Genomic DNA, 10,676 nt, shown 5'->3' with positions numbered 1-10,676 from the left:
TTCTTGACTTTCCTTAAACTAGAATGAATTGGCTCAAATTAGGTGCTAGTTCATCTTTTTAAAAGAAATTAGATATTCATTGTATTGGTTACTGTATTACCAAAAGGAAATCCAGACTGGAATTTTATATATCATTTTGAGTTAATTTTCAAGGGTGACCTGAAAAAACTTTGTTTTTTTTTTCTTTTTTGAGAAAATATGTTGAGGTTGTGATGCTCTGATCCTATAGCTTTAAATAGTATACAAATTTAGCTCCACTTGAAGTCTTTTATTTCAGTTCTAACTTATTTGATGACATTTTTGTGATTTAGATTTAAAAATAAATATGAGAAGTCATTTCAGACATTAAATAAAACCCAGTTTTTATATTTTAATTTAATTTGTTGCAATTGCTGCTTTTAAAAAAAGTAGTGTTATAGTTATATTTTCTTTAAAATACTTCTAAAATTAGAAGCAGATCTGTATTTTCTGTCCCATGCACTTGCTCTTTTCCCTGCGTCCTGCTCTTGCCAGAATGTTTTTGTTATCCTCCTTGATAGTCAACAGCTGTACTTTCTCACAGAACTTATTAGCAGCTGTGAAATGCTACTGTCCTAAGTAGCTGCATTTGTTAGTGACTGTTGAGATGTGATTGCTGTGATAATGAAATTACTTCACAGGCTTCAGCCAGTCTTCAGGCAACATTTACTAGAACCCACTGTTGCAAAGAACTGAATTCACCACAGCAACAAAACTTAATCTAACTGAAGAGAGAGAACCAAGGTGCTAAGTTACTTTTACTGCATACCAATAAGAACAAATCAATCCCACATAAACTGAGTATTTAGATCTGAAGTGTGGCCAAATGATAGAGTGAAATCATTCGAAGGAGGCAAACGAGACTCCCATTTTGACCCAAGAAAAGGGAATGGCGGTGAGCTAAGGACATGTGGGGATTAGTTAGGCTGGGGAAGATGGTAAAGGGAATGTCAACAACAAGACAGAGAAACAGTAATGAAGCACACACACCCAGATGCACTCGTACTATGTCCTGTTAGATGGCTACACACTGAGAGAGAGAACACTTTCTAAGTTACTTCTCGAACAAAAGAATGTCTTAAAGGAAAAGAAAATACCACCATATGATCTCATATTTGAAAGAGATTGAGCCATAAAATAATAACACAAATAATATTATACTCAATGGTGAAAGACTGAAAACTTTTCCTCTGAGATCGTCATCAAGGCAGAGATGTCCACTTTTGCCATTTCTGTTCAATATAGCACTACAAGTCCTAGCAATCAGTTAAGAAAAACAAATAAAAGGCATCCAAATTGAAAAGGAAGAAGTAAAATTTTCTCTGTTCTCAGATGTGTAGAAAACTCTCAAAATTCTACTTGCAAAAAAAAAAAAAAAAACCTGTTAAAACTAATAAATGAACTCAGCAAAATTGCAGCATACAAAATCAACACACAAAAATCATTTGCAATTCTATATACTAACAATGAACAATATAAAATTTAAGAAAACAAGTCAGTTCACAGTGGCATCAAAAAGAATAAAGTACTTAGGAATAAATTTAACCAATGAGGTGAAAGACTTATACACTTCAAACTACAACGCATTGTTGAAATAAATTTTAAAAAGATACAAATAAATAGAAAAGCATCCTATATTTATAATTGAAAGACTTAATACTGTGATCTATACTATCCAAAGCAATCTATAGATTTAATGCAATTCCTATCAAAATCCCAACAACATTTTTGAAGAAATAGAAAAATCTATGCTAAAATTTATATGCAATCTCAAGGGACCCAAATAGGGAAAACAATCTTGAAAAGGAAGAACAAAATTGGAGGTGTCACTTGCTACAAAGCTACAGTGATCAAAACAATGTGGTACTGGCATAAAGACAGATAAATAGACCAGAAATAAATCCTCATATATATGATCAAAAGATTTTGAACAAGGATGCCAAGATCATTCAATGGGTAAAAGACAACTTTTCAACAAATGATGTTGGGAAAACTGGATATCCACAAGTGAAAGAAAATAGTTGAATACTTACCTTAGACCCTTCACAAAAATTAACTCAAAATGGATCAAAGACTTAAAAGTAAGAACTAAGACTATAAAAACTCTTAGAAGAAAACAAAGGGAAAAGCTTAATGATGTTGGATTTGATAGTGATTTCTTGGATATGACACCAAAAGCATGGGCAACAAAAGAAAAAATAGATAAATTTGACTTCATTAAAATTTAAAAATTGTTGTTCATTAAAAGACACTATTGCAGAGTGAAAAGGCAACTCACAGAATGAGACAATATGTATACAAATCATATATCTGATAAGGGGCTAACATCCAAATATATAAACTGCTACAACTCAACAATAAAAAGAACATATAACTCAATTTTAAAATCGCCAAAGGACTTCAATATACATTTCTTCATAAAAAGATATGCAAATGGACAGTAAACATGTGAAATGACACTCAACATCACTAATAATTAGGGAAATATAAATCAAAAGGAGATACCACTTTACTTCCATTAGGACGACCACAATAAAACAAAGCAATAAATATTGATGATGTTGAAAAGAAACTGAAAAATTCGTGGATTGCTAGTGGAATGCAAAATGGTACAGCTGCTACAGAAAACAGTATGGCAATTCCTGAAAAAAATTTAAAAGTAGCATTACCATAAGATCCAGCAATTCTACTTCTGGGTATATATGTAAAAGAATTGAAAACAAGGACTTGTACAGATATGTGTATACCCACCTCATAGCAACATTATTCACATTAGCCAAAAGGTACTAGCAACACAAATGTCCATCATCTAATGAATAGATAAACAAAATACGGTATGCACTGCCAATGAATATTATTCATCCTTAAAAAAAGGAAGGAAATTCTGACACATGCTACAATATGAATAAGCCTTAAAATACTATGCTAAGTGTACGGTAGCATCTATAGGAAAAAAAAGTGAAAGAAATCTGGATTGTTTGGTTTTGATAAAAGAAAGTGATCCTCACCTTCAAGTAAAGAGCTTTTTAGAGAAATTTGGTTAGACATTGCAAGTGAGAAGTGAAAAAGAAACAAACAAACAAAACAAACAAAAACCCTAAAATAACATCAATGTGTTAGAAAATATATTTTCACCTTCGAAGGAGTATAAAATAAAATAAATTAAAGCACAAATCAGAAGAAAGCAGATTTAAGTTAGTTTGAGTGAAGCAAGAGGTCTGAGCAGAACACAAACAGAGGAAGGAAGAAGAATCTTACAAATAGGAAACTTCCATGGGACTTGTGCTAAAAAAGTGGGCTTGAATCTAGACAGTCATCTCTCAATTGTTTGCCTCAACGCCAGTGTTAAGAGCTGGTTTTATTCACAATTTGGAGAATCTGCATCCTTCAATGTTCCTCCAATATATCCCCCAACTAGAAGGACAATATATTATAATGAAAACCTTAATGGCCAAAAATTGGAGGCTATAGAATCCAGGCCAGATTTTATCACCAGTTTCATGATCTGGGGCATATCATTTAATCTTCCTGGGTTTCAGTTTTCCTATTTACAAATAAAATTGTTGAACTAGGGAAGTTCTAAGGTTCCCTTCCTGATTTCCCATTTTGTAATTTTATGTGGCTCCAAATCTCTTTGACAGGGGATGAAAATTCTCCATCAACAATAAAAAATAAGACTTTCAGTGCAAAAGCTGGTCCAGGTAGTGCTTTGATTGAAAATAACAGTATATCCAATCACAGTAAATGACTCACTTTCTCATTTTTATATAGAAAGAAAAGGGTGAAGGGAGTAGAATTCTATTTATGACTTCAGATTAGGCACAGTGTTACCCAAACTGCGGCGCCAGAGGCAAGTAGAATCTAAGGAAACAGACTGCCAATCTCACAGACTTGTGGGACAAGCAGGAGCCTGTGCAGGGCATGTCTGTGAAGGCAGCAGCAGCAGGGGCCGCGCTGCTTTGCGAGCGTGGTAACACCGCCGAGGGGCTTTACTGCCAGCAGACGGGCCTGCCAAGATACCTTGACATGACCACCTACTTCTGTGTTTGAGCACTCAGATCCTGAGTGCTCAGAAAGGAAATGACTCACTGACACCTGACAGATCTGGCTTTGAGAAATTGTGGGACTTGACTTAGCGGAGAAAAGAGACTCCAAGCTAGGTAATGGGATTGGAGAGAGCCAGGAGAAAGAGGGAATGAACCCTGAAGAAGAGCAGAGGAACTTTCAAAGTCTAGCAAGTCTGTTCAACGGAGTGAATCAAGAGAGAGATTAAAGGCAGCTTCTGCTTGCTATTTTAGGAGTGCTCGATTTAGGGCTATTACATGTTCTTTAAAATGCATAACAATGATGTCTTAGGAAGCTGGGATTCTAGTACACTTCCAGTTTGATCTAGAAAAAAAATCTCACTTCAAAGCATTATCTTTGAAACCATTTATTGATTCAAATGTACTAAACTTCTATTATATGCCACAGATTCTGCTAGATGTTAGAATAACTTATTGGTTCTGCCCTCAAAAAGTTCACATGTTAATGGGAGAGGTAGGCATGGAAATAATTCTAAAATGATATGGAATATGAAGTGGTTATTACATGAGCATTGAGAGGGATCTTAACTTAACCTGAGATAAGCAAGATTTCTTGGACAGATCCAAAATTGTGATGAGTCTTCAACAAAGAGACATGGTTACTCAGCAAAAAGGGTAGGAAAAGTGCACGCTGAAAAATTCTAGGTCAAAAGGAAGGAGCTTGAGCAATGAAACAGGTATGAGAAACAGCATGATGCAGATGAGTTGGTGTTCCCAGGCCACACACATGTGTAGATGCGTGTGGAGGTTCAAGACAAAAATACTGTTACTGTGTTGTTCAAAAGTATAAAGACTGAGTAAAGATATTGGAACATATAAAATGACAAATAATAAAACAAGGATGGAAAAGAAAGAATATATTTGAGAAACAGTTGTGTGGTAAAATATTCAAGAATTGGTAATTGACTGAGAAGAGGACATGGAAGGGGAAGAAACCAAGGAACCTCTTAAGTGTCTCATTTAATGACTGAGTATGAATAGATGGCAGGGCAACTAACTAAGCAAGAGTTTGAAAAGAAAAAGCCAGTTGGGAGAAAATAGAGAATGGAAGGAAAACTATCATTAAGCCATTTCTTTAGTTTGAATATATGTGTTTGCTTCACCAACTGCCCATGAGACAACCAGACAGTATGTTTGCAGAGGGTGCATGAAAGACCTAAGACAAGAAGAGAGTTTCCTAGGCTCTAAATTTGCAAAATGCTCCTAAAAAATCTACATTCCCACATTTTTACCTTCTCTCCCCCAGCAAGGAGCAAATGTCCGCTCTCTGGGATCCCTGATAGAAGTAAAGTCAGTGATAAAGCAGATACAGTAAATACACTGAAAAATAGTGAGTAATGAAGTCATAAGCAACTTGTGGGGAAAAAAAGGAACATTCTCATAATAACCCTGCAGAATTCTGGAAAAACTTTCACTTCCTTGGGCATTTCCTGCAGAGACTGACATGTGCCAAGGCAGACCTACTGACCGCGCCTTGTTCTCATCTCTAGTCTCCTCTGTAGGCAAATAGGTGTTTACTCCCGTCTTTACATTTATCTACCTCCAGCAGGCAGAATATAGCCACTCCCATCCCCACCTCCTTATTCCACAGAAATTGGGGTTTACAAATGGCTACACAACCAGTGGACACCAGGTGCTTACGTTGCCATAGGAATCGAAAGTTCTAGAGAGAACACTAATTGAGAAGCGGGCACTTTTCTGATCAGTTCAAGTTCCTCCCAATTTATATGATGCTCCAGGAATGGGAGGCACTTTATCCCATTTTGCATGTTGGTGAATTTAGGGAGCCAAATCTTTTTGTCGAAGAGGGAGAAAGATAGATTGACCCTTCTCCCCTAAACTTCTGTTTTTGTAAAGCCAACATTTTCACAAGACTATTCTGGGGCCAATTTGGCAGATAGCAAGGCAGATTTATTTTTTAAGTAATTGCTATCAGTTGCAGTAACTCACTAAAATGTGAAGAACAATAATTCTCTAAGGCCCCAAATCTGCTATGATGATGGAATTTCAGTAACCAACAGAGCACTTAATAATTTTTCTCAGCCTATATCTTACTTGTTTCTCATTTTAAAAGATGTATTCAAATTGCTCATTTCCCATCAGTACTGCTTGAGATCATTATGATGCACTGCATTCCACTGTATGTGTGTATTTACACCCAGTTTGGATGCTATTTCAGCTCTGGGCCAAAAATATAATGCAAATAAAATGTATAAATATAATAGTAAATACTATTACTCAATTTGTATTACTATTTGTAATACTATTACTCAGATAGTATTGCTCAATTTGCAGTGACTGAATCCGAAGATGTGGAACCTCAGATATGGAGGAATCATGGATACTGAGGACAGACTATAAAGCATACAGAGAGTTCCCCTGCTCGGAGGATCTGGCCTCTAACCCCCAGGATGTTCAAGGGGCAAGTGTATTTTTATTTCTACCCCAAATGTTTCATGAGAGAATAATTAAAAGTTCATTCCTCATGTATAACATTTAACATCCCTTCTACTTTTTCCTTCTGATTTATTATTTGTCCTTGGAATATCTGGGGGCATCAGCTATATTGCAAAAGCATAAATTTGCTCTGTTTCTGCAAGAGAGAGCACAAGGCCGAAAATACATTACTGCACATCCATTCTCTTCTAGTGCTTTACAAGCTGCACATTTTAAACTCCAAATTTAGGAAAGCAGGTTATGGCTGCAAGAAGGGACAACCCAAATGACAAGTTTTAGCATATGTCAGTTTGGGGACATCAGGCAGCTGCGTGGTGTTGTGATACCAACACTACTCTATTTGCTGGACTTTTTAAAGGAAGGAGGAAAGTTTCAGCAACCCTGAGTTTATTTAGTTACAGAAAGTTTAGTGAACTACAGTTCATGTGAAGGCCTGCTAACAGCAGGAAGAATCCAGATTTCTACCACTGAGGATTGGAGAAGCCTGGTGACATTAATAAGATCCAGATCCCAAGCCAAACAACTGTGATCTTCCTTATCCACTGTCCTACAGGGTGGGTATGGTAAAGCTTTTCATCTCGCAGTGTTTTCCCCTCCTCCATCTCTGATTTGCAACAGGGGGAGGAGAAAGGGAAAATAAAAGTAGAAGCCACCAGAAATTACTGTTCTAATTTAGCATTAGCAGGAATTTGTAAACCACTGCTAAGTAGATAAAGCTAAGAGCTACTAACTACAAACATAACCAAACAATAACCTCTGTGACTGCTTAATGGAGGCCCTGATTAGAAACACAGAAGCTAGGAGCCTTAACTGGAAACCAGGGAGCAGTAACGTATTCAGAGAGAAAGGCTACTAAGGGCTTGTACACAAAGTAAGCACTCTGGAGAGAAAACAGAGAGAAAAGAAAAAGTGAGAGAAGCAATCAGGTATAGAAGGAGTTAATATTAAGACAGTGACTTGAAAACTGGTGGTAACATAATGACACTGAATTATTATTCTGAAGTTAGTGAATTAACACACTGGCATAAAGACAACATTAGAAACAATTAATTTCACGTGACTGGATACGGATATAAGTAGATTTCTGTTTTGTTTCTTTTTCAAAATGTAGTTTGTTGTTTAGAACCAAGTGCGTCATTGAATAATCCTCCTTGGGGTATCAGATTTCATGTTGCACAGTCAGTTGATAGTAACCTACTTTGCATATTTATTTGTTTCCAAAGGCGTCGCCCACGCATTCAAAGAGCAAGTTAAAGTGCACCTGGCAGTGCCTTAGAGAAGTGCCATGGGAATTACAGACACCATTTCCTTCTTCAGGACTTACAAATTTTGTCTCTGACACAAAAAGTCACTAAATGGCCAAAATAACCTGGTTGAAGTTCTCTTAACATTACTTAGACTGTTTCCTCATACTTAATTTTTGGGTTTCCAAATGTTTATTTGATTTGGAAAAAAACATAGAATCTCACTTTTCCTGGTATTAAAGTAAGTGCTGAGAACGTTGCGCATTTCCCTGAACTGACACTTAATACTGTGTTGTCCAACAGGGTAACCACTAGCCATGTATTACTCAAATTTAAATTCATTGAAATAAATAAATGAAAAATTTAGCTCCTCAGTTGAACTAGCGATATTCCAAGTGCCCCCAAATCACAGATGCCTAGTGGCTGGTGTTAAGGGGCATGAAGGCACAGAGCACTTCCACTCTTGCAAAAAATTCTAGCAGACGTGCTGGACAGCAAGTCAATACAGTTTAGAGAACTATCTTTGTGGAAAGAAATAATTCCAATAAATAGAAAAATACATTTCTTCTTTTTTGTCATTATTTTCAAAGATTTTCCTAAACAGTAGTATTTTCTAAAGAGCATACTCCCCATATTAACATTATATATCATGTCTTACCCATGGAGTGTTCTCATTTTATATGCTTATGGTCCAAAGATTAAAATTTAAAGAAATCAATTCATGTAAAATGGCACATCCAATACAGCTTTAAAATAACATTTAAATTCAACAATGCAGCAAAAACTAAAACTCTTTAGCTAAATTATTCAAAAGTGTAATGTTTTTTAAAATAATATTAAATTAGAATAGACCTGAATATGCCTTGTGCATAAAGCAGAAACTGCTATTTATTAATCCATGATTAATGTGGGAAAATTAAATAGGTACCAAATTATTAGTCTGAGTACTTCAGTTTTTTTAATACCAGTGCTAGATTGGTGGCAAATATCTCCAAATACTAATTCTTCCAATGTATTTTTACACAAAAGAAGCCAAAGGTAAATTGGTCAATGATCTCTCTGAGTTACGAGTTTTCAGTATCACTGACAATAGTAGCAGTAGTACACCTACTGAATCCTGGTCTGATGAACAGTATCAGTGAGTGTTAACTTTTACTTGACAAAAGCTGGTAGAGCTGATTTCCCTCTTAAGATAATCTTATTAAAAGAAAATCTGTGAAACTGTATTCAATAGCTTATAGTAACCCATAGTGGAAAATAATCTGAAAAAAATATATATATCATTGAATCACTTTGTGGTACACCTGAAACTAATATAATAAACTAAACCAACTATACTTCAATTTTAAAAAAAGAAAGTCTGTACTAAGATTATGTGTGTACATATCTACATATACATAAAGTCAGAGTTTTCACAAACACTGTTAAGGAAAACACTCTTTCTTTGAACACGTATGGTGCATTTCAAGCAAAGCTTAGCCTAAATGAATGAGGAGTTAATCTGATGCCTGTAATTTAGCACCTTTGTGCTGCAGTAGTGGAAAGGGACAGATCGCTTAGTGGTTTCAGATGTTACACTTTAATGAACCAGGATGGGTTTCTTTAGCATGACACCAGTTTATCTAGTTTATTAGCTTTGTAGTTTAAAAATTTATTATTCTTTTGTGCCTGCAAGCATTTTCATGACTTTTCTTCCTTTTGAAAAATGTTCCATTTGTTGTGCTATGTAGGAAATCATCCTTTAAATAACCACTTAATTGCTGGAATTAGCTCCTTCAATCATAATTCAATTTCTTTCAAATGTATTTCCTTGAGGAAATTAAAAGATCCAACTATGCAGGCCTTTGTCAATTTTTATTAGAAGTGCTCAGCAGTTAATGTTGAAGTAGTTTATAGCACTTAGCTGATGAGTACAGGGGACTATTCCAACTGCCTTTCAATATGAAACCAATTTTAGCATTCTTATATCACATTGTACGTACTCTCATTTATTACATATAATTTCGTTCATATAGCTATTTTTTAGTTATCAATTTAAAATTTACATACTTGGAGAAACTCAGATAGTGAAATTATAATGATATAAAACAAGCATTTCTTTTCTCTGGATCCAAACGCATGGCCAGGCCACACAACTTATCTGTAGTTACACAGCAGTCTTGTGAGAAGTCTCAGACTCACTGCCATGCTCATAACCCCAGTCTGATGTTTGTTATGCCTGAATTGCATTTTTTTTTTCTAATTTACCCTGTGTGGCCTGCCTGGACTACGACTAATTGGAATGGACGTGGGAAATAAAGCAGTCATCCTGCGGGAAGGCTGTGAAGTGGGCTCTGACCAATGGATCCCTCCTCTGGAGGTGACTGTACAGACTAACTGGAACCTCTTCTTTTCCCATTTATGAGAGAGGGAGACATACTGATTAGTTGGCAATAGAGTGAACAGGATGAATAAAGATGGAAAAGTGGCCCAGTATTAGTACAATCTCTCTAGAATTGCCACTGAGTCATTTGACCTGCTCTCAAGCTCTGAAACCTAATTTTTTTTTAACTCAATGGTAAAAAAAGATGTTATGGTTATCTGTGATGCCTTGTTGAGACACCCGAGACCTCTTTACCGTTTTCCTCTTGCTATCTAACAAACCCTCCATTTACGGAGGCAAACTGAATCTACTTTACAACCCGAAAAACATCAACAACACACAGGTTATTATATCCAAGCCCACAGAATATAAATATTTTCACTGATTAAAACTGCTTTTGTGTAAGTACGTGTGGTGATGGATGTTAACTAGACTTATTGTGGTGACCATTTCTCAATACATACACAGACATCAAATCATTATGTTGTTATATTGTACACCTGAAACTGG

The 10,676-nt window shown here is 35.8% G+C and overlaps 1 long non-coding RNA gene across 1 annotated transcript in view; it reads right to left on the bottom strand.

Moving 5' to 3' along the window:
- Nucleotides 1–10,676, bottom strand: part of LOC116660972 — a 190,332-nt gene that overhangs the window by 156,586 nt on the left and 23,070 nt on the right. The window lies entirely within an intron of this gene.

Source organism: Camelus ferus, chromosome 3 (assembly GCF_009834535.1).
Source record: "Camelus ferus isolate YT-003-E chromosome 3, BCGSAC_Cfer_1.0, whole genome shotgun sequence".
Classification (NCBI taxonomy): Eukaryota; Metazoa; Chordata; class Mammalia; order Artiodactyla; family Camelidae; genus Camelus; species Camelus ferus.
Note: the sequence above shows the minus strand (reverse complement) of the source record. Positions and strands in the feature narration are given on the sequence as shown.